The 18,630-nt window shown below is 37.5% G+C and overlaps 1 long non-coding RNA gene across 1 annotated transcript; it reads right to left on the reverse strand.

The window, feature by feature from the left end:
• Nucleotides 1-214: 214 nt before the first annotated feature.
• On the reverse strand, nucleotides 215-15,367 carry LOC311279134. Its single transcript, XR_014625531.1, has 5 exons — nucleotides 15,224-15,367; nucleotides 14,845-14,920; nucleotides 10,027-10,143; nucleotides 805-951; nucleotides 215-308 (listed from the first exon to the last, which is right to left on the reverse strand). It is a non-coding gene; the product is annotated as an uncharacterized lncRNA (long non-coding RNA).
• Nucleotides 15,368-18,630: the final 3,263 nt, after the last annotated feature.

Consider the following 18,630-nt stretch of genomic DNA (forward strand, 5'->3'; position numbering starts at 1 on the left):
TGAGATCAGGCTTAATATCACTAAAACATTAAGCCTAATTGCAAACAGAACAGAGCTTGTGAATAAGGCAGAACCTATAATAAATGATATATAAAAGATGCATATTTTCACTGAAAAGAATGAAAATATGATGCAATACTAGTTGCGTGTTTAGCTGGTTAAATCATATTGTGAAAAAGACGCAGGGATTTGTCCACATTTTAGTCAATTTGCCCCTCGGTCAGTGAGTTAACCCCTCACCTGAGTTTTACGGTGTGCTTTGTACCCGCGGTGGCCTGCAGCGGTTGGACCCGGAGGCAAATTCATCTCTGTGAAAGAAAAATGGTCCCGTCTAAATCAATCATTTTAAAAATAGGATATACCCCCAACCTCTCTCTCTCTCTCTCTCTCCTATAATCGCATAGGTCAGTGCTTAGTCACTTATTTCATGCCCCACTGAAGCGTAGACAACAAGAGTGTGTGTCTGAGGGTGTGTTTGTACGTGTGCGATAGAGAAAGTAGGAGAGACAGCCTTATAAATTTTTCAGGACCAGTCTATTATTAGTGTGAAACAGCAGCAAAGAACAAGCAGTCTAATCAGTGAGTGGTGTAGGACGGTGTTTTGTGAGCCCTGGATACAGGCTAATGTGGTGCAATGGATGCTGGGTAATATACACTATATAGGCCAGGTCCTGCATCTCTATTAGCACATAGCGTCAACATCATATCTGTAACACCTTCCCCCTTTACACAAGAATAAAGTAATGCAGGTGTAAAACAGAGATGACACCTTTAATTGTCGACATTAATGAATTTGTAACATACTTTGTCTCTGTTTGGGTCTTCCTCCATCCATTTACCCTTTCCCCATCTCTCAAGGCATGATTTATACCTCTTTTACTCTAACAGCATGGTCTTTTGTTCTCAGTTTCATGAGTTGGTCTAGATTTTCTTCCTTTCAGAATGATCTCACTGCAGGTATTCAATCAGAGAGAGAGAGAGAGAGAGAGAGAGAGAGAGAGAGAGAGAGAGAGAGAGAGAGAGAGAGAGAGAGAGAGAGAGAGAGAGAGAGAGAGAGAGAGAGAGAGAGAGAGAGAGAGAGAGAGAGAGAGAGAGAGAGAGAGAGAGAGAGAGAGAGAGAGAGAGAGAGAGAGAGAGAGAGAGAGAGAGAGAGACAACGGCATTATGAAAGATACACACGTTTTACACAGAGAAATGTCTGCAAAATGTTTACAAATCCATAAACATTAAAATATTTGCTTGGTAACCCCTTCTGAGAAAAAAGTTATATCCAATTTTCCAACTTCATTGCCATGATAAAGTAACGGCATAAAAAAAATATTCGAAAAAATAAGAGGGGCATGAGGTTTTTTTTATATATATATATTTTATCATAATCTTTTGCCACAAATGCCAACATAGGCTGATGGAAAAACATGACTCCACCTACATTTTTGCAAATCTCCAAAAAACAACTGTATTTACAATTCACTACAATTTTTCATTTTTTAATCCTTTTCAGACAAATTATGATTAGGCTACATACAGGAGCAAATCGATTTATAAACACTTGCAAATTGCATCACATAACCATCTCCATATGTATGGCTTTTCAGATCAGATATGGTTGGTTTAACTTACAAAATAGTCACCTGGTTGCCTTAAATTTTTTTGTTTTGCCTTGAGAATTTTGAGATGGTTTAATCAACAGAAACTCAAAATATCATGTTATCTGAACCACATTAATTATCCAAGTTGATTTGACAAAAGAAAAAAAAAGTTATAACAGATGGTGATAAGGGATCATGAAAATATATATATCATTTTTTTTTCAAACTTTTAGATTTTATTCATAATAAAAAAGCTAAAATACTAGTCATTGTCAAATCATTGTTAAAAGTTCTGCAGTGTAAATGTGGGGTCAAATTCTGAGAAATTTGCATATACAAAAAATTGTCAATAGATAGTGATGTATGAAGTATCAATGCAACAACTTTGCATGACCAACTAGAACCTGTTGCAAAATCTACGTGGGGAAATCTTTCCCTCTCCCATGAAATTCCAGATCACATTGATTCCTATAGAAATGAATGGATTTTGCAAATTAATCAGAAAAGTCGGTGAACAACAGTAAATGTGACCATTTTCAATACACTCAAAGTACAAGCTCTCAACTGAAATGTTTAGTAATACCTAGCATTTAAATTCTAGGAAAGCAGAGAGATGGAGCCCAGCGCTCTTAACACCTGAGACAGTCCAGTAATCTTTAAAAAAAAAAAAACGCTACACCCGAGAGAGCAGAAATAAAACTCATGTTACTCTGACTTAAAATTATCCCGGGTGGCCTTGGTTTTAAAAGCACAAAGGAGCTTGTGCCGCTAATAAAAATCCCAATCTAAACCGGCCATCCAGAACACAGCTCAGCCCAGGGACAAGTTATCTCCTGTAATGCACTTGTTTGGGGCAGCTCAACTATATACGATTTCCGCCAGCCTTCCAAACTGTTTTTCTTCAGTCTCCAAATCTGCCATCACACATTCACGGCGGGTGAATTTCTTTACCGTATGTTTATATGCAGAGGATGTTATAGCTGAGATCAACAGAAGTCAACTGCATATATTTTAGTGCTGACATGACAGGGGTGTCTATGTGCCTAAGGAAGTGAGAGAGCAAGAGCGGAAGAGCTCGGAGGTTAATGAGGACGGACAGGTTTGGCATTTGAGCAGAGGAAGAGGAGGATACTCATCATCTTCGCACTCCTGTCTCCATGGAAACCTGACCTTGTAGCCTCTGATTCTCTCTGCTCTTTCTGGAGGGTGTCTCATGTACACGCCAGTTCATATGCAGAGGGCTGAAGCGACGGAGAAACAGAGTGGCATCTTCACACTTCATCTACTGCTCACTTGTTTCAAACATGATGCGAAAAGTGGCGAAAAAAAGTGTCAAAGCTATTTGAGAGCACCCGTGTGCGCACACACACACATGAACACACACACAATCACTCAAGCAGCCATGACGTAAGATTAAATCAGGACGCCTCGTGTCCACTCATGAGTTTTCAATCCCCCTCATCTCGGAAAAAAAAAGAACCCATTTCCCGTCGCTCTCCCTGGAGATCCCAGTATGCAGTCGCCCAGTCTCGCTCCCCAGAGGAAGTGCACAAGAGTTTTCAGAGTGATTTGGAGGGTGGAAGTGTGATTGTTGAACTCGGAGCAGACAGCATGTGGGAGTTTGGTTCACGGAGAGAGTTCGACTAGTTGTAATGCGAATATCTCGCCTGGCCAGACCGTGTTTCCTGTCTCCTCATCCGGAGCTTATAAACGAGACGGCACAGCTATATCTGCACAATCAGACAGTGGGCAGAGAGAGAACACATCTCTCAATAACACACACACACACACACACACACTTGGCTGATAGGTAGGGGAACATATCTTGTTAACAGGTTCAGAATCAGATGTGCTTGTTATTTTCTGGGTGTTTTGAGCGGTCAAGGCATACGCAGATCACTTTAAGCACAAATCCTTGTCAGCTAAACACATTTAGTTGTGGAAACCAAGCTAAATTATCGGACCTTATCTGCTATGAACTGCACGGGCTACTCGTCTCATCTAGAATTCAGTTTAAAATAATTCGGTTGACCTACAAGGTTCTCAGGAATCTTGCAGCGCAGTATCTCACTGAGCTTATTCAAGCGTACACTGAGGTCTTCTGGTTCAGGTCTTCTCTCGGTCCACAATTTTAGGCTCCAAAACCATGGAAGTCACTGGCATAAAACATCTTCTGAATATCTCAATCTTCTATTAAAAGCACAAATAAAAGCTCAACTTTTCCTTTCTATACACCTTGATTTGTTTCATTGTTTATATATTATATGTATAGTCTGATGTGTTAATTTGCTAATTATTAATATAAATTCATGGCATTTAAAAAAAATAAAAATAATTATATATATATATACACATACACTTACCTAAAGTATTATTAGGAACACCTGTTCAATTTCTCATTAATGCAATTATCTAATCAACCAATCACATGGCAGTTGCTTCAATGCATTTAGGGGTGTGGTCCTGTTCAAGACAATCTCCTGAACTCCAAACTGAATGTCAGAATGGGAAAGAAAGGTGATTTAAGCAATTTTGAGCGTGGCATGGTTGTTGGTGCCAGACGGGCCGGTCTGAGTATTTCACAATCTGCTCAGTTACTGGGATTTTCACGCACAACCATTTCTAGGGTTTACAAAGAATGGTGTGAAAAGGGAAAAACATCCAGTATGCGGCAGTCCTGTGGGCGAAAATGCCTTGTTGATGCTAGAGGTCAGAGGAGAATGGGCCGACTGATTCAAGCTGATAGAAGAGCAACTTTGACTGAAATAACCACTCGTTACAACCGAGGTATGCAGCAAAGCATTTGTGAAGCCACAACACGCACAACCTTGAGGCGGATGGGCTACAACAGCAGAAGATCCCACCGGGTACCACTCATCTCCACTACAAATAGGAAAAAGAGGCTACAATTTGCACGAGCTCACCAAAATTGGACAGTTGAAGACTGGAAAAATGTTGCCTGGTCTGATGAGTCTCGATTTCTGTTGAGACATTCAGATGGTAGAGTCAGAATTTGGCGTAAACAGAATGAGAACATGGATCCATCATGCCTTGTTACCACTGTGCAGGCTGGTGGTGGTGGTGTAATGGTGTGGGGGATGTTTTCTTGGCACACTTTAGGCCCCTTAGTACCAATTGGGCATCGTTTAAATGCCACGGCCTACCTGAGCATTGTTTCTGACCATGTCCATCCCTTTATGACCACCATGTACCCATCCTCTGATGGCTACTTCCAGCAGGATAATGCACCATGTCACAAAGCTCGAATCATTTCAAATTGGTTTCTTGAACATGACAATGAGTTCACTGTACTAAAATGGCCCCCACAGTCACCAGATCTCAACCCAATAGAGCATCTTTGGGATGTGGTGGAACGGGAGCTTCATGACCTGGATGTGCATCCCACAAATCTCCATCAACTGCAAGATGCTATCCTATCAATATGGGCCAACATTTCTAAAGAATGCTTTCAGCACCTTGTTGAATCAATGCCACGTAGAATTAAGGCAGTTCTGAAGGCGAAAAGGGGTCAAACACAGTATTAGTATGGTGTTCCTAATAATCCTTTAGGTGAGTGTATATATTATTGTTGTTGTGGTGGTGGTGGTTGTTAGTGTTATATAAAATAATAATAATAATAATAATATTTATTTATTTATTTCATTTATTTATGTTTATTATTCTTGTTATTGTTATAAGTTAAATGTTTTTAATATTTCATTAGATTTATTCATTATTATTTTGTAAAAATATTGTAACACATATACAAAATTGCCTATAGGCCTATGTGAAATGCTACAATTACAGTTTATTCAAATAAATGTGTGAATAGTTTTTAGAAAAGGGTAGAATAAATGAATCATCTGAATGAACTTCCCAACGCATTACTGTTATTAAATAACTTTGTTAATTCAATATTATTATGAACATTAATAGTATTATTATTAACCAAATTAGTTAATAAAATAATTATTTAAATAATAATATATGTATAATACTGTAAATGTTTTCATATTGTTATTATTTAAATTAGTACTTTTAATTAACTAATTTAAGAAAAAGAAGAAATTTATATAATAATAATACTAATAATAATCAATTATCTTTGACTTTTATCAATATCCATTTCTTCTTTTTCTTAAATTAGTTCATTACAAATACTAATTTAAATAACAATATGAAAAGACTGACAGTATTATACACATATTATTATTATTATTATTATTATTTAAATAATTATTTTAGTTAATAATAATACTATTAATGTTCATAATAATAATAATAATAATAATTATTATTATTATTATTATCTTTAATTCACTAAATAATAATAACAACAACATAATAGCTATAAGGAGAATTAAATAAATAACAATAATTAAATGTGTAATTAATGAATGTTAGTGTTTGTTTATATTATTATTAAACTATTATATTAGAGAGGGGGGGAACAGCTGTTGTTATGATACAAGCTCCATGACCTTCTTACAAGGCTCAATATATTTATCTTCACACACACACACACAAACAGCAAGGTCAGTCGACACTATTACAGATATGTCTTCATTAGTGGCAGCATTGTCACAGCAAGCTCAAGACACACACCAGATAATTACACAAACAGTGTTAAATAACATTGGAGGATCATGGGTTCAACCTGTGTTTTCTACTTTGTCAGAACAATATTCAGACGCTTCAGAGGCTCTACCTAAAGGCACACAAACTTGGGATGGAATCTGAATCTAAGAGGTTTGAATTACCAAAAGACGATTAACTTTTATATAATGTAGTTATTTTAATCCGAAGTTTTGAGCTTCAGTTATTGGACTCGGATCCACTGGGGTGGACAATCAGAGTTCTCATCAGAGAGGAGATGAATGAGAGGATCCTGCTAGGACTTTTAATGAATAAAGGAGAATGATCTGTCTATAGACGAGTCTGTGGAGGATTTTGAGTGTGTGTGTGTGTGTGTGTGTGAAGGTTTGCGATGTGTGAACGTTCTTTGACAACAGTATTTGTTGTTGCTTGTTTGTTGTTCAGTGTGCAGAGAAGCCAAACTAATCAATAACAGTAAAACATCCAGGACCAAGCAGGCATAAATGAGCTTTCCAGCATGCTGTTTTTAACATCTTATTAAGCTCTTTACAGGGCTCCTGACTTTCAACTGATTGATTGAGGGTTTTTTTTTTTTTTTTTTTTTGGCTCTCTCCTTCGTTCTTTCTACTGATTGAGCTCTTGTAAAATCCACATAAATTCCAGTAAAAGAAAGTTTTGCAATTACCTTTTCAAAAATCATCTGCATTTTCTCTTTTTACAATCATAACTGTTGAGGAATAACTAAGCAAGCATATTAATACCAATATTTTATTTTTCCTTTTGTATTTTCTTAATTTATTTTCAGTTCTTCAATATCTCAGCTTATTTATTTCTTTATTAGTATTTTATTAGTTTGAGGTAATAATCAAATGCTTTTCTCATATGAAGCATTGGGAATTTTGTTCAGAAGATTCATTTAAATTAACCGATTCTAAAAACTATTCACCAATTTATTTGTGTATTTATTTGTGTTATTTGTATAGTCGCACAGCATTTTAATTAGCCTGGCTAACGTCAGACCTCGTGGTCTGGGAACCACGTTCATTTTCTCGTATTTGAGGCGTGGTTTACGAATGCCCAGAGCCGTTTATTGGGCGCTACGAATGTCTATCAAATGCGCCTGTACGTAGCTCATAGCCAATCGTTTCAATTATACCAGATGACGTATGTAGAGCGACAGAAATTCGACGAGGAAGACGACGATGGGTCAGAGATGTATGTGTACACGATGGCGTTCAGCGACTAAACTACTCAATTTGAAGATCATGTTTTTGTTTTCAGTACCTGAAAATAGTCCCCAGCTCGGTAACTTCCAACGTGACCGGGACTAAGTTTGTCTAACCCATTAGACCTATTTTCAGGCGCTGTGTCATATCATTACGCCTGCTGGACCCATGGTATGGCAGCAAAGTTTCTTGATTATTACGCAGGAGTGAGAGTATAGTTCCTAGCCATATCAGCCTAGAAAATCGCAACTTTACATTTTCCGTCGGTCTTAGTACACGATGTAACTACAGAAGAGTCAAGTTTTAAATAGGAAAAATATCGAAACTCTTTGGTCATTTTTTTTGAGAGAGATGCTAATGGTCTTGTCCGTTTCAATGATCTATGCTAAGCTATGCTAAAAGTGGTACCGCCAGACCCGGAGATCGGCTGAATGGATTCGAAAACGGTAAAACTCAACTGTTTAACTCTGGGGGAGTTGTAAAATGAGCCTATTTCCAAAAAAAGTGGAGTATCCCCTTTAATGCCTATTGTCATTTGTGGTATTTAGTTTAACTTTATCTGACAAATGCTCAGACTTTTCTTAAGAGTTAGACATTAAATACATACAAGTCAAGTAGCCTACTTGAAAACTAGACATGGTCTTATTTCATATTTTTTTCATACAGATTTTTCAGGTGCCCAAACAAGACAGCAAAGGCCCATTCACACAAATAAGAACGATAACTATACTAGCGTCCACACCAATGAATGATAATGTTCTGTGTATTATAAGCACGAGCTACAGTTCTGTCGTCTGCCGCTTTAAATGCTCGAGCTCTTAATGCAGGGTGTATTCTGATTTGCTGCCAAATGTTCTGATCAGCTAGAAAAAAATCATTGTGAAAGGGATTCAAACCATATCATTTCTTTGTGCCGTTATCCCCAGACAGCAACATAGTGTCGGCCCAGATCCGGCCCACTTCTGGTACACGTTGAATCCACATGTACCAGATCTGGGCCGACACTATGTTGCAGTCTGGGTCGTTATAGTTGTGGTGTGGACTTTGCTATTCTTTTCTATTTAGAACAACAGTTAGCGTTAGCTATTATTCTTGTTGTGAATGGGCCTTAACACCAGCCTTAAAATCCCATAAGGACATATATTAAACCTGCCATACCGGCCCGACCTCGCAGAAACGGACTGGAATACATTTGGCCTTCCTCCATCTGCTCTGATCTCCACACACACACATACTCAGGACAATGATGCAAGACCATTTCCTTTGATTGAAATTAATTTATTCGTGCCAGCACACTGGTTTTGGCATCTATTAATTTCCCTTTATTAAATTTCACACCTTCACCCTTGAAGTTAATTAAAAGAGTGAGAGAAGAGGGTGCTGTATCACCTGGTCTGCTGTCCTTTACCTCCCTCCCTTCTTCATTCTCTTCACCTCTCTCTTTGTTTAAACAATCTCCTAATCATATTTAAAACAGTCCCAACCGCACAGAGAGTAGCTCTCCTCTGTAACAACTCTATGGACAGCACAATTTGCCTGTCAGAGTTTAACCTGATATACTCATTTCCATAAAATCTAATCTCATGTCTTTTTCCTCTTAACTCCCGGGATTGCAGTCTCGGACCACTATTGTAAAGTGATGTTTGTTCCACACCTGAGACGAGCTGAGAGTGCATGGCCGAAAGAAAGTGGATTGGGATTGTTGTGGTTATCTGCAGGCAAGGACCCAGGTATTATGCTGAGAGAACTCTGACATTCAGACTGACTTCTGTGTGTCATCCGCGGCTGAATGAGACGCAGCTCTGATCCACAGAGCTTAAAAAGAACTCTTGTGACAGATTTCAGTTGGTTCTTCACTGATAAGAAGCTGCATAACACATATTTTTATAGGCTTTCCTGTGTGCAAGGGCAAAAATTCAATAAAACAGTATAGGGTCATTCCAACTAGAGTATACTTTCATGTCCCCATCAATTAGTATTAGTACAAAAATAGTAAATAAATAATTATTTTAGTGTAATATGAATGTAAATGTTATTCAATTTTCATTTAAAACTCAATTTTATTCAATTCAACATTATAACTGCTTCATTCTCTGTCTGGTTTCTAAAAACTGATTGGAAATTGGAGGCACATCAGGTGTCTCTGTTTATCAGTAAATATAAATATCTGGACAATTTATTTAGAAATCAAACCTAGAAGGAACAAAAAGTAAAGTCAATGGTGAAATTTAACTGTAATTTAAGCATCAATTAAGTATGGAGAAAGTTTCAGGTTGTGGTGTGTTTGGTGTGTTTTGATAGTGAGCAATACAGATTTGTTTTGTGCGACAAAAAAGCAAGGTTACAGAAATGTACCATGTTAACTATAGAAAAAGTTATGGAAAAAAAGTTTGAGAAGATGTTGCCATTTTTGCCATGTTCTCAGCTAATTCACTAAGACGTATGACAGGTGTTTCTTCATGTGTTACTTTCATCAAATGGGAATATTTCAAACAAAACATACTATCCCTAAATAACAAAAGCCATGTCCAGAGCAAATTTCTAAAAATCAGACATGCCCTTCATAGAAACACTTGAAATAGCTCAAAAAGGTACGGCATAAAAGAATGACCCACCTAGTAAAACGCTGTTGTTTGTGGATATAAGTGGAAATCTGATCTCCTGATTGGACAGCACCACAACAGAAGGCGTCAGTGATTTTCAGTTGGGGAGTGAAGAGCCTCATAACACATCTGTAGAACCAATGAAGGGAAGAATAGAGACTGAACAGGGAGACTCTACCCGATACCCTTCTTCTGCCCATCTGCTTCCACTCGGGGTAATGGAGTGTTATAGGGCAGTAGTGGCCATTAATTCTGAATGGACAATTTAACATCCAAACCTAAGCAGGCAGTCAGAATAGAGAATTTGTGAAGGGCTCTACCCTATACAAAAAAAAATGTAGGATGAAAGATACGTCTCACCTCACCTTTATTTATTCATTCTGATTTTTAGTGGATGTTTGGGTCAGAGAATTCTTAAAATATATCTTTTAATTTGACATGGTCCTACAGAAGTCATGTGCGCTTGACCAATCAGAGGCCATTTTATTCACACCCAATCAAATATCATGTAGCTTTAATGTCCATTCAAAATCGCTGTGGCCAAAATGTTTTACTATTGCCAATATAGTGCCCATGAGAGTATACTGAAAAGAAGAGTATATTGATTTCAGACACAGTAAATTAAAAACCAACAACAAAATCATTAAATGCCGTTTCCAAGATTAGGCTACACCATTTCAACTGCATAATTTCAGGGTGTGAGCAGCAGTGAAATCCAATGTGGGGTGGTTTCTTGCAATGTTAATTGTTGATAGCAAGCATATTTCGGATGTAATATAAAAAAAAATCTATAATAATTGTTGATGTTTGAGGTTTTTTTGTTGTTTTTTACAGTCAACTATAATGCACTTTAAATTCAGATTTATGATTTATATTGAAATATAGTTGTATTCCTAAAAATCATAGTATTCTACCCAGGGCCGGTTCTAGACATTTGGAGGCCCTAGGCAAAATTCATGTTGGAGGCCCCCCACCCCCAATAAAAAACACTTGAAACAAATATGATTCCTAACCTTTATATTTATACAACATTTAATTTTAAATTTAGTATATTTTTACTTATACACAGTACATAAGTTTGGACAAATTACTATTTTTAATGTTTTTGAAAGAAGTCTCTTATGCACATCAAGCCTGGATTTATTTGATCAAAAATACAGAAAAATAATATAGTGAAATATTATTACAATTTAAAATAATGGTTTTCTATTTTACTATACTTTAAAATATATTTCTGTGATGCAAAGCTGAATTTAGTGTCACGTGATCCTTCAGAAAACTTTATATTCTGATTTATTATCAAATGTTAGAAATGGTGCTTAATATTTATTTTATAACATGTGATACTTTTTTCAGGATTTTTTGATTATTAAAAAGTTGTTTTAAAAAAGTCTTCACTATCACTTTTATATATTTAACACATCCTCGCTGAATATTCCTGTTTTTTTCTGTATTTTTTATCAAATAAATGCAGGCTTGTAGAGCATAATAATAAACTTCTTTCAAAAACATTAAAAATAGTAATGGGTCCAGACTTTTTACTGGTAGCCTACATCAAACTTTATCTAAGGTAATCTCTTTTTTGTTTAATGAAGATGTTATTGTTCTTGTTGTTATTTTGCTGTTTTATTCAGTTTATTCACAGTTCCAGAATACCACTTCAGTAGATGAACGTGCTTTTATAATTTTTTTCATATCTGCGTTATGGGCAGGATTTTTCCCTCCCATTTAATCAATATTGACTGCAGATATTGTCATATTATTAATATCAGTAATATGTTATTATGTATTGCATACCTTAAATATGCTATACACAAATCAAGTGGAAGAGAAAGATACGATCGCTACTGAGCAGGAAAAAAATTCTAAACTAATATACGTGTAGGCTATGATGTTAGGGTATTATCTAATCATCAGCATCAGAATATAGAAGATAGACCCATAGATATGAGATCCTTTATTTGAAACATTTAAAAATGTTGCAGTGTGTTGGTTTTTTAACTTTGAATACAAACGTCTTGTCTTTTACTTTTGTAGCTTTTTTACTAGTCAGCTCCCAACGCGATGTTATTCAATGTACGCGCAAATTCAAAGCGTCGCGTCTGGGCACGTTAATGACGCTCGCGCTCTTTTAAACTCGTAAACAAAGCGGTGAATGATTTTTCCAGAAATGACGCTGATCTACAGTAGCCCACAAGTTTATATTTAAAATATATTGCAATCACTCCAAAATCGATGACCTGCATTACGAGCTGTGCTTCTTTGCGTGCCTATTTAGGCTTTTGCTTCGCAGTCGCAGCACCTGATGGATGCGTTCGTTGACCGCCTCTGACCGCCGCTGACGTCCCCTCGGACTTAACTGGCTGGCGCCTCTATACAGTCATGGGCTGGCGTTAATGTGACGTAATGTAACAGTCTATGGTTAAGATAAACATCGGCACTATTTTTAGTTAATTAATACATTTTGAAATAAATTGTAGATAGGACATTTGTAAAAAAATTTTTTTTTTTTTTTTTTTTTTTTTTTTTTTTGTCCCTCTGTCTGGGCCCCATCCCGCCAATCGGGCCCTAGGCACATGCCTAGTTTGCCTTTGCGTTAATCCGGCTCTGATTCTACCAGTACCAAATGTTTAATATGGTAAAAAAAAAAAATTATATGAACACTTTGTTTCCAGATTAATGGACGGTTGTCTGTGCATAGTAGTGAAAACTTAATTTTACCACTAAAAAGTATCATAATAAATAGGGGTGTGCGAGATCATGATTTTTGATTGTGGACGATTAAAATGTCTCACAATCTGCTTTTGAAGAAATATCGTAGTATCATGCTACAGTGTATTCTATCAGTTGCAGTTCTGGCGCCTCCGTCCCAACATACAGTACAATGCGACGTACATTCACATCATGTTAACGCAGAGGTCATTATTTGCATGTGCTTTAAAGCCTTGCCAGTTAAACATTTGTCCGTGCCGCTTTACCATCACAGGAATTAATAAAATTTTATGTATATTGAAATAGAAAATAGAAATAGAAAACAGTTATTTTAATTTGTAATAATATTGTCACATTGGTGTTAGTGTGTGTGTTCGTGTCGGTGCTGGTGTGCCTGTGCCGGTGTGTCAGTGCCGGTGTGTCTGTGTCAGTGCCGGTGTGCCAATGCGTCTGTGCCGGTGTGCCGTGCTGGTGTGCCCGTGTGTTCATGCCGAAGTGTCCCTGCCGGTGTATCCATGTCGGTGCCCATGCCGGTTTCCTTGTCGTTGTGGCCGTGACGGTGTCTGTGACGGTGTCCGTGACGGTGTGCCCGTGTCTGTGACGGTGTGTCCGTGCCGGTGTGTCCGTGTCTGTGACGGTGTGTCCGTGCCGGTGTGTCCGTGTCCGTGCCGCTGTGCGCTGGTGTCCGTGATGGTGTGTCCGTGCCAATGTGTCCGTGCCGGTGTCTGCGCCGGTGTGTGCCAGTGTCCATGTCGGTGTCCGTGCCGGTTTCAGTGTCGGTGCCGGTGTGTCCGTGTCGGTGTCTGTGACGATGTCTGTGCCGGTGTGCCGGTGTCTATGCTGGTGTGCCCGTGTCCGTGCCGGTGTGTCCGTGCCAGTGTCCGTGCCGGTTTCCAGTGTGTGCCGGTGTGTCCGTGCCGGTGTGTGCCGGTGTGTCCGTGCCAGTGTCCGTGTCGGTTTCCAGTGTGTTCCGGTGTGTCCGTGCCGGTGTGTGCTGGTGTGTCCATGCCAGTGTCCGTGTCGGTTTCCATGTCAGTGCCGGTGTGTCCGTGCCAACTATAGTGCACTTTATATTCTGCAATGATATCTGTTATTTATTTAGAAAAAATAATTGTATTCTACCAGTACCAAATGTTTAATATGGTAAAAAAAATGTATACACTTTGTTTGCAGATTAATGGACAGTTGTCCGTGCAAAGTAGTGAAAACTTTATTTTGCCACTAAAAAGTATCATAATAAATAGGGATGTGCGATGTCATGATTTTTGATTGTGGACGATTAAAATGTCTCCACAATCTGCTTTTGACGAAATATCGTATTATCGTGCCACAGTGTATTCTATCAGTTGCAGTTCTGGCGCCTCCATCCTAACATACTATACAATGCGACGACGTACATTCACATCACATTTTAATGTACCAGTGTGTCCGTGTCTGTGTGCCCGTGTTGGTGCCGGTGTGTCCGTGCTGGTTTCCGTGTTGGTGTGTGAAACAGAAAATCACTCACTGCTCTGAGAACTTTAATAGTAGCTTTAATAAATCGATGTATAATATATACAGTGAAGTCTATGTAGTGTTTTATTTTTATATTTGTTAATCTAATTTCTTTCTTAAATGCTTCTGTTAAATACACCTACTGTAGCTGAAAAAATAAAGCACTGTTTATTTCATTTGTATATTATATGTTAAATATGTATATTTAGTGTGTATCTTTGTTCTTATCTTTTAATAACAAAGAAAATGATGAGACAGATTTTGACCTAAGCCACTTTGGCCAAAATGTCTGCCATTCTTTTTTATTTTATATTTTGTTACCTTGTAAGGCTTTGTTTTTAAAATAGGGTAATTAGTTTGGCTGTAATGTTCAGCCACTTGCAAAATAGTAAAACCAACATGAAAAAGAATCGTGATAAAATCGTGATTTTCCTGAAAAAAATCGTGATATGATATTTTTGTCATATCGCCCACCCCTAACTACTAGCTAATAAAATGATTGGTGTTTGCGGAGAAATAACATTTCATTGAGAAATATTTAGTATTAATTCGTTTTCATTTAGTTTGTTTTAAAAGCTACGATGTAAATGCACCAATAACACTCATTGTAATCACCTAACTTACCTAGTTCTGAAATGCAGTAGGCCTATGTTCGAGAAGCTGCAGCTGGCATCATGGCGTTTGTCAACACCGCGTGGAACTGGAAAACACATTCATATTAAGAGACATGAACGCTTTCCACCTATCGCATGCCGTGTAAATTGATTTAAACGTAGTCTCTTCCGCTTAAAATTGGTTATAAAGTGAAAAATGTATATGATGGGGACGCAAAGATGAACTCAACATTACAAGCTTAGCTAACCAACAAAAGATGACTCGAAAAGTGAATAAGCAGAATTGGCAGCGATTTACCATTTGCCAGCAGAACTCCTGTAAGCGTCTAGATTCAATACCAGTTAAGCTGGATGCAGCAGCAGAGATGGAATAACCAGCGGACACTTACCTGACAAACTTCTGCCCAACGCACAAGCCTAGCCCAAATATAGGTGAGTGCCAACGAAGGCCGACATGAAGTTATTTTGGTTCTTGTTGGTGCAGTGTTTCGCCTTGCGCACCGTTCAGAATTTAATCGAGAATCAGAATGCATGATGAATTTCAATTCAGTCCCTAAATTTGAATTGAACTTAAATTGAAATTAAATAATTTGTTTATTTATTTATTTATTTATTTATTAGTGAATCCTACTAAATTGAAATTACTCAGTAGACGCAATAGTGAGTTTTACACTGATGAATACGAGGCTCGTGTCATGGACTTTCTGTCTTTACAGTGGCATGCCCTGTATAAAAAGCATAGATCACAACTTTCAAAACGGTTTTATATTTTTTGTAAATATCCTGCTTTTGTAAATCATAATTATGAGATAAAAAGTCATAATTATGACTCAATTGACTTATCTTTAGTATGCCATTATTTTGACTTTTTAATTTGATACGACTTTTTACTGATGTAAAATCAATTAATTGTGATGATTAATCTCATCTAACAAAAGTTTGTAAATATATCAACTATATACTGTACTAAACTATATATATATATATATATATATATATATATATATATACAAACTGTTATGTTAAATGTGATTAATTGAGATTAGCCTAATCGTTTTGACAGCACTACTTTTTATATCATAATTAAGATTTACCAAAGCATGATTTTTTTTCTGATGTGGCAGAATTAGGCTTTCATTCTGTGAGGTGAGTGGGATGGAGGTGAAAAATGGGTTGTTGACCAAAAAAAAGTAAAAAAAACCTGTGCTAACTGCTAGACAGACCACTTAATAAAGGCAACTCATTAAAACCGCTAAAGAGTCCTCAAAGATAAAGCTCATCTTGTGTCTCTTTGGCGCTCTGTGTTCCTTGTGATGCAGGCATGATGAATCATCTCTCTGATCTGTATAACCAGACTGCAGGAGTCAAGAGGATCATGGCAGAAGATTAAGCAAAGAAACAGCAGAGGTGAAGAGGTGAAACAAGACGTGGCTTAAATACAACAACACAAATTACACCCGAGGTGCAAGCTTAATCATGCGGATGATTGCTAATTGCTATGACATCTGTATGTTTTTAATCTGTTTCTCCCAATTTTACTTCGGTAACTGTGAGACAGTGAAAACTAAGACAGTTTGATCAAACTCAAACTCTGAGGTTTTCCAGAGAGAGCTCACTGAGGGACTCTTTGATATCAGAGCTGGGTAATCCACTTTTTTTATTCCTCTGTCATGTCTTCATCCCTCCGCCAAAGTGCCCTTTCATTAACCTTTGACTCTCATTGCCATGGCGTTTGAAGTGCTTGGTCTTAAGTGGGCTTATCGCTTAAGTCATTGGGTTTTTTTCTCTCTCTCTCACAAGTCTTTTATTTTTTTCTGAAAGTATCACTTTCTCACAGGTCTGTTAAAGGGCACAGGTTAGAAAAACTGTCATGACTCACTCTAAACCTGTGTACTCAGAGTTTATATTACTACTGCTGGTCTACTGCTAATGATTGAGTTAGACTGCAGTGATAATGATATCAGTTGGTTGTTTCTGGACCTAAGTATTTTGAGTACCTGTTTGTCCAACCGATGGCAGCTTAGTCGTTAAAATAACACATTCAGAGCTATATTAGCAGTTAGCGCTCCAGACATGTTGAACCCATGAGCACAGACTTCAACTGAGACATCTGTTGGGCTGGGTGATTAATTGAAATGAAACCGAAATTGTGATTATGGCATAGTGCGATTTTAAATATTAATTAATTAATTAAATATGTGTGTTTCAGAGAGATGCACTAAAAACACACCGGCTCATGAGCTTATCGCATTTAAATGAAAGTAACTGCTCATGATCTATTCTGCCCTACAAAGACAAAAGACCTTAAGTCGCTAGAGTGTGGAACTGAGAAAAATGACTTTAAAGATTTTTAGTTGTCCCGTCAAATTAATTATAGGTAGGACACTGGAAATCTGGCAAATAGATGTTTAAGTAATGGAAATTATATACATAAAAAATTGTTTAGCTCAAACTTGACTTTTGACCACTATTTTAAAGTTACTGTACTCTGCCTTTGTATTGTCAGCAAAAAGTGAGAAGTCATGCCAAGGCAAAAGGCAGTAACTTCCACATTATCAATATTTAGTTGCTGATCACCATTAACAAAATCATTATAGTAACACCTGTATAAAATCTAGTGATCATGGCATTTATTTTGTATGATTTACAATTATTTATAGCTATTTACTTATTGCTATCCTGTGCTTTGGTTGCATTCTGATGGCATTATTAATACATTTGACATGACAAAATACCTCCATATTAGTCCAGCATTGGCTCGACCGCGTTTAGGGCGGGGCTGAAGGCGCCGACGAAGTTTTGGCAATCTGCCAGCTAGATGCATGAGTGTTTCAACCAGGTCCTGTACCCGAACTGAGTGAGGCGGGGCTTTAATTCTTGGTTGTATTCATCTGATACGGCAATGCGTAACGTTTTTCTGTCAACTCTGCATAATCCTTCGCGATCGATATCGCACGTTTGTTGACGCCGGGTTCAGACCATACTAAATGTTCTGACCGCAGTTGTGCAGGACAAAGCTCTGAGGACATCAGAAGTTAGAGGGACTGATGGCAGCTGTACAAAGTACACAGGCTACACCGTAATTTTAACATTAAAACAAAGGCAGGTAACCGTACAATCTGGTAGGTAGCATTATTTGATAGAACACCGGCACAGTAACTTCATATTGACGCGCGGCGAAACAAAGGCAGAGCACCGTAACTCAATTTCGAGCGTTCCAAAACAAAGCCAAAGAGCCGTAACTGATGTTACGGTGTTCTGCCTTTGTTTCTCATGGGCTTTTGGAAGTTACTGTTAAGACAATTCATTATTTTCTCGAAAAAACAACGGAATTGATTTAAGATACTTATCCACATGATAAAGGAGGTCTTGAATGTGCCAAAAATATAAATAACTCATTTTCGACCAAAAACGAAGTTACGGTCTTTTGCCTTTGCACGGCAGTATTGTTTTAGTTTCTCATAGAGCGGCTCCACACAAACTCATCCCTGCTTGTTCTGTGAGTTTGGGACTTTGGGTTACTCATAGAGTGCACTTAAAACTCGACAGGTTCCAACCATCTTCTCAAACTTGTAATGAGAAGTGCTTATAAACTGGCTGTTGGCAACAAGAGAAGCTTTAAGGTCTGCCTGAGGTGTTCAGTCAAAATGAAGGCTTGATGGCTTAACTTTTGAAAATTAAGAAACAAGAACAGCCTTAAATTTTATTATTGCAATTTTACAGTTGTACTGTAAAATAAAATTATAAATAGTATTGTTTCTTAAATCTTAATTGTTTTTGTTTTTGTTTTTTTACA

Source organism: Rutilus rutilus (assembly GCF_951802725.1).
Source record: "Rutilus rutilus genome assembly, chromosome: 19".
NCBI classification, from domain to species: domain Eukaryota; kingdom Metazoa; phylum Chordata; class Actinopteri; order Cypriniformes; family Leuciscidae; genus Rutilus; species Rutilus rutilus.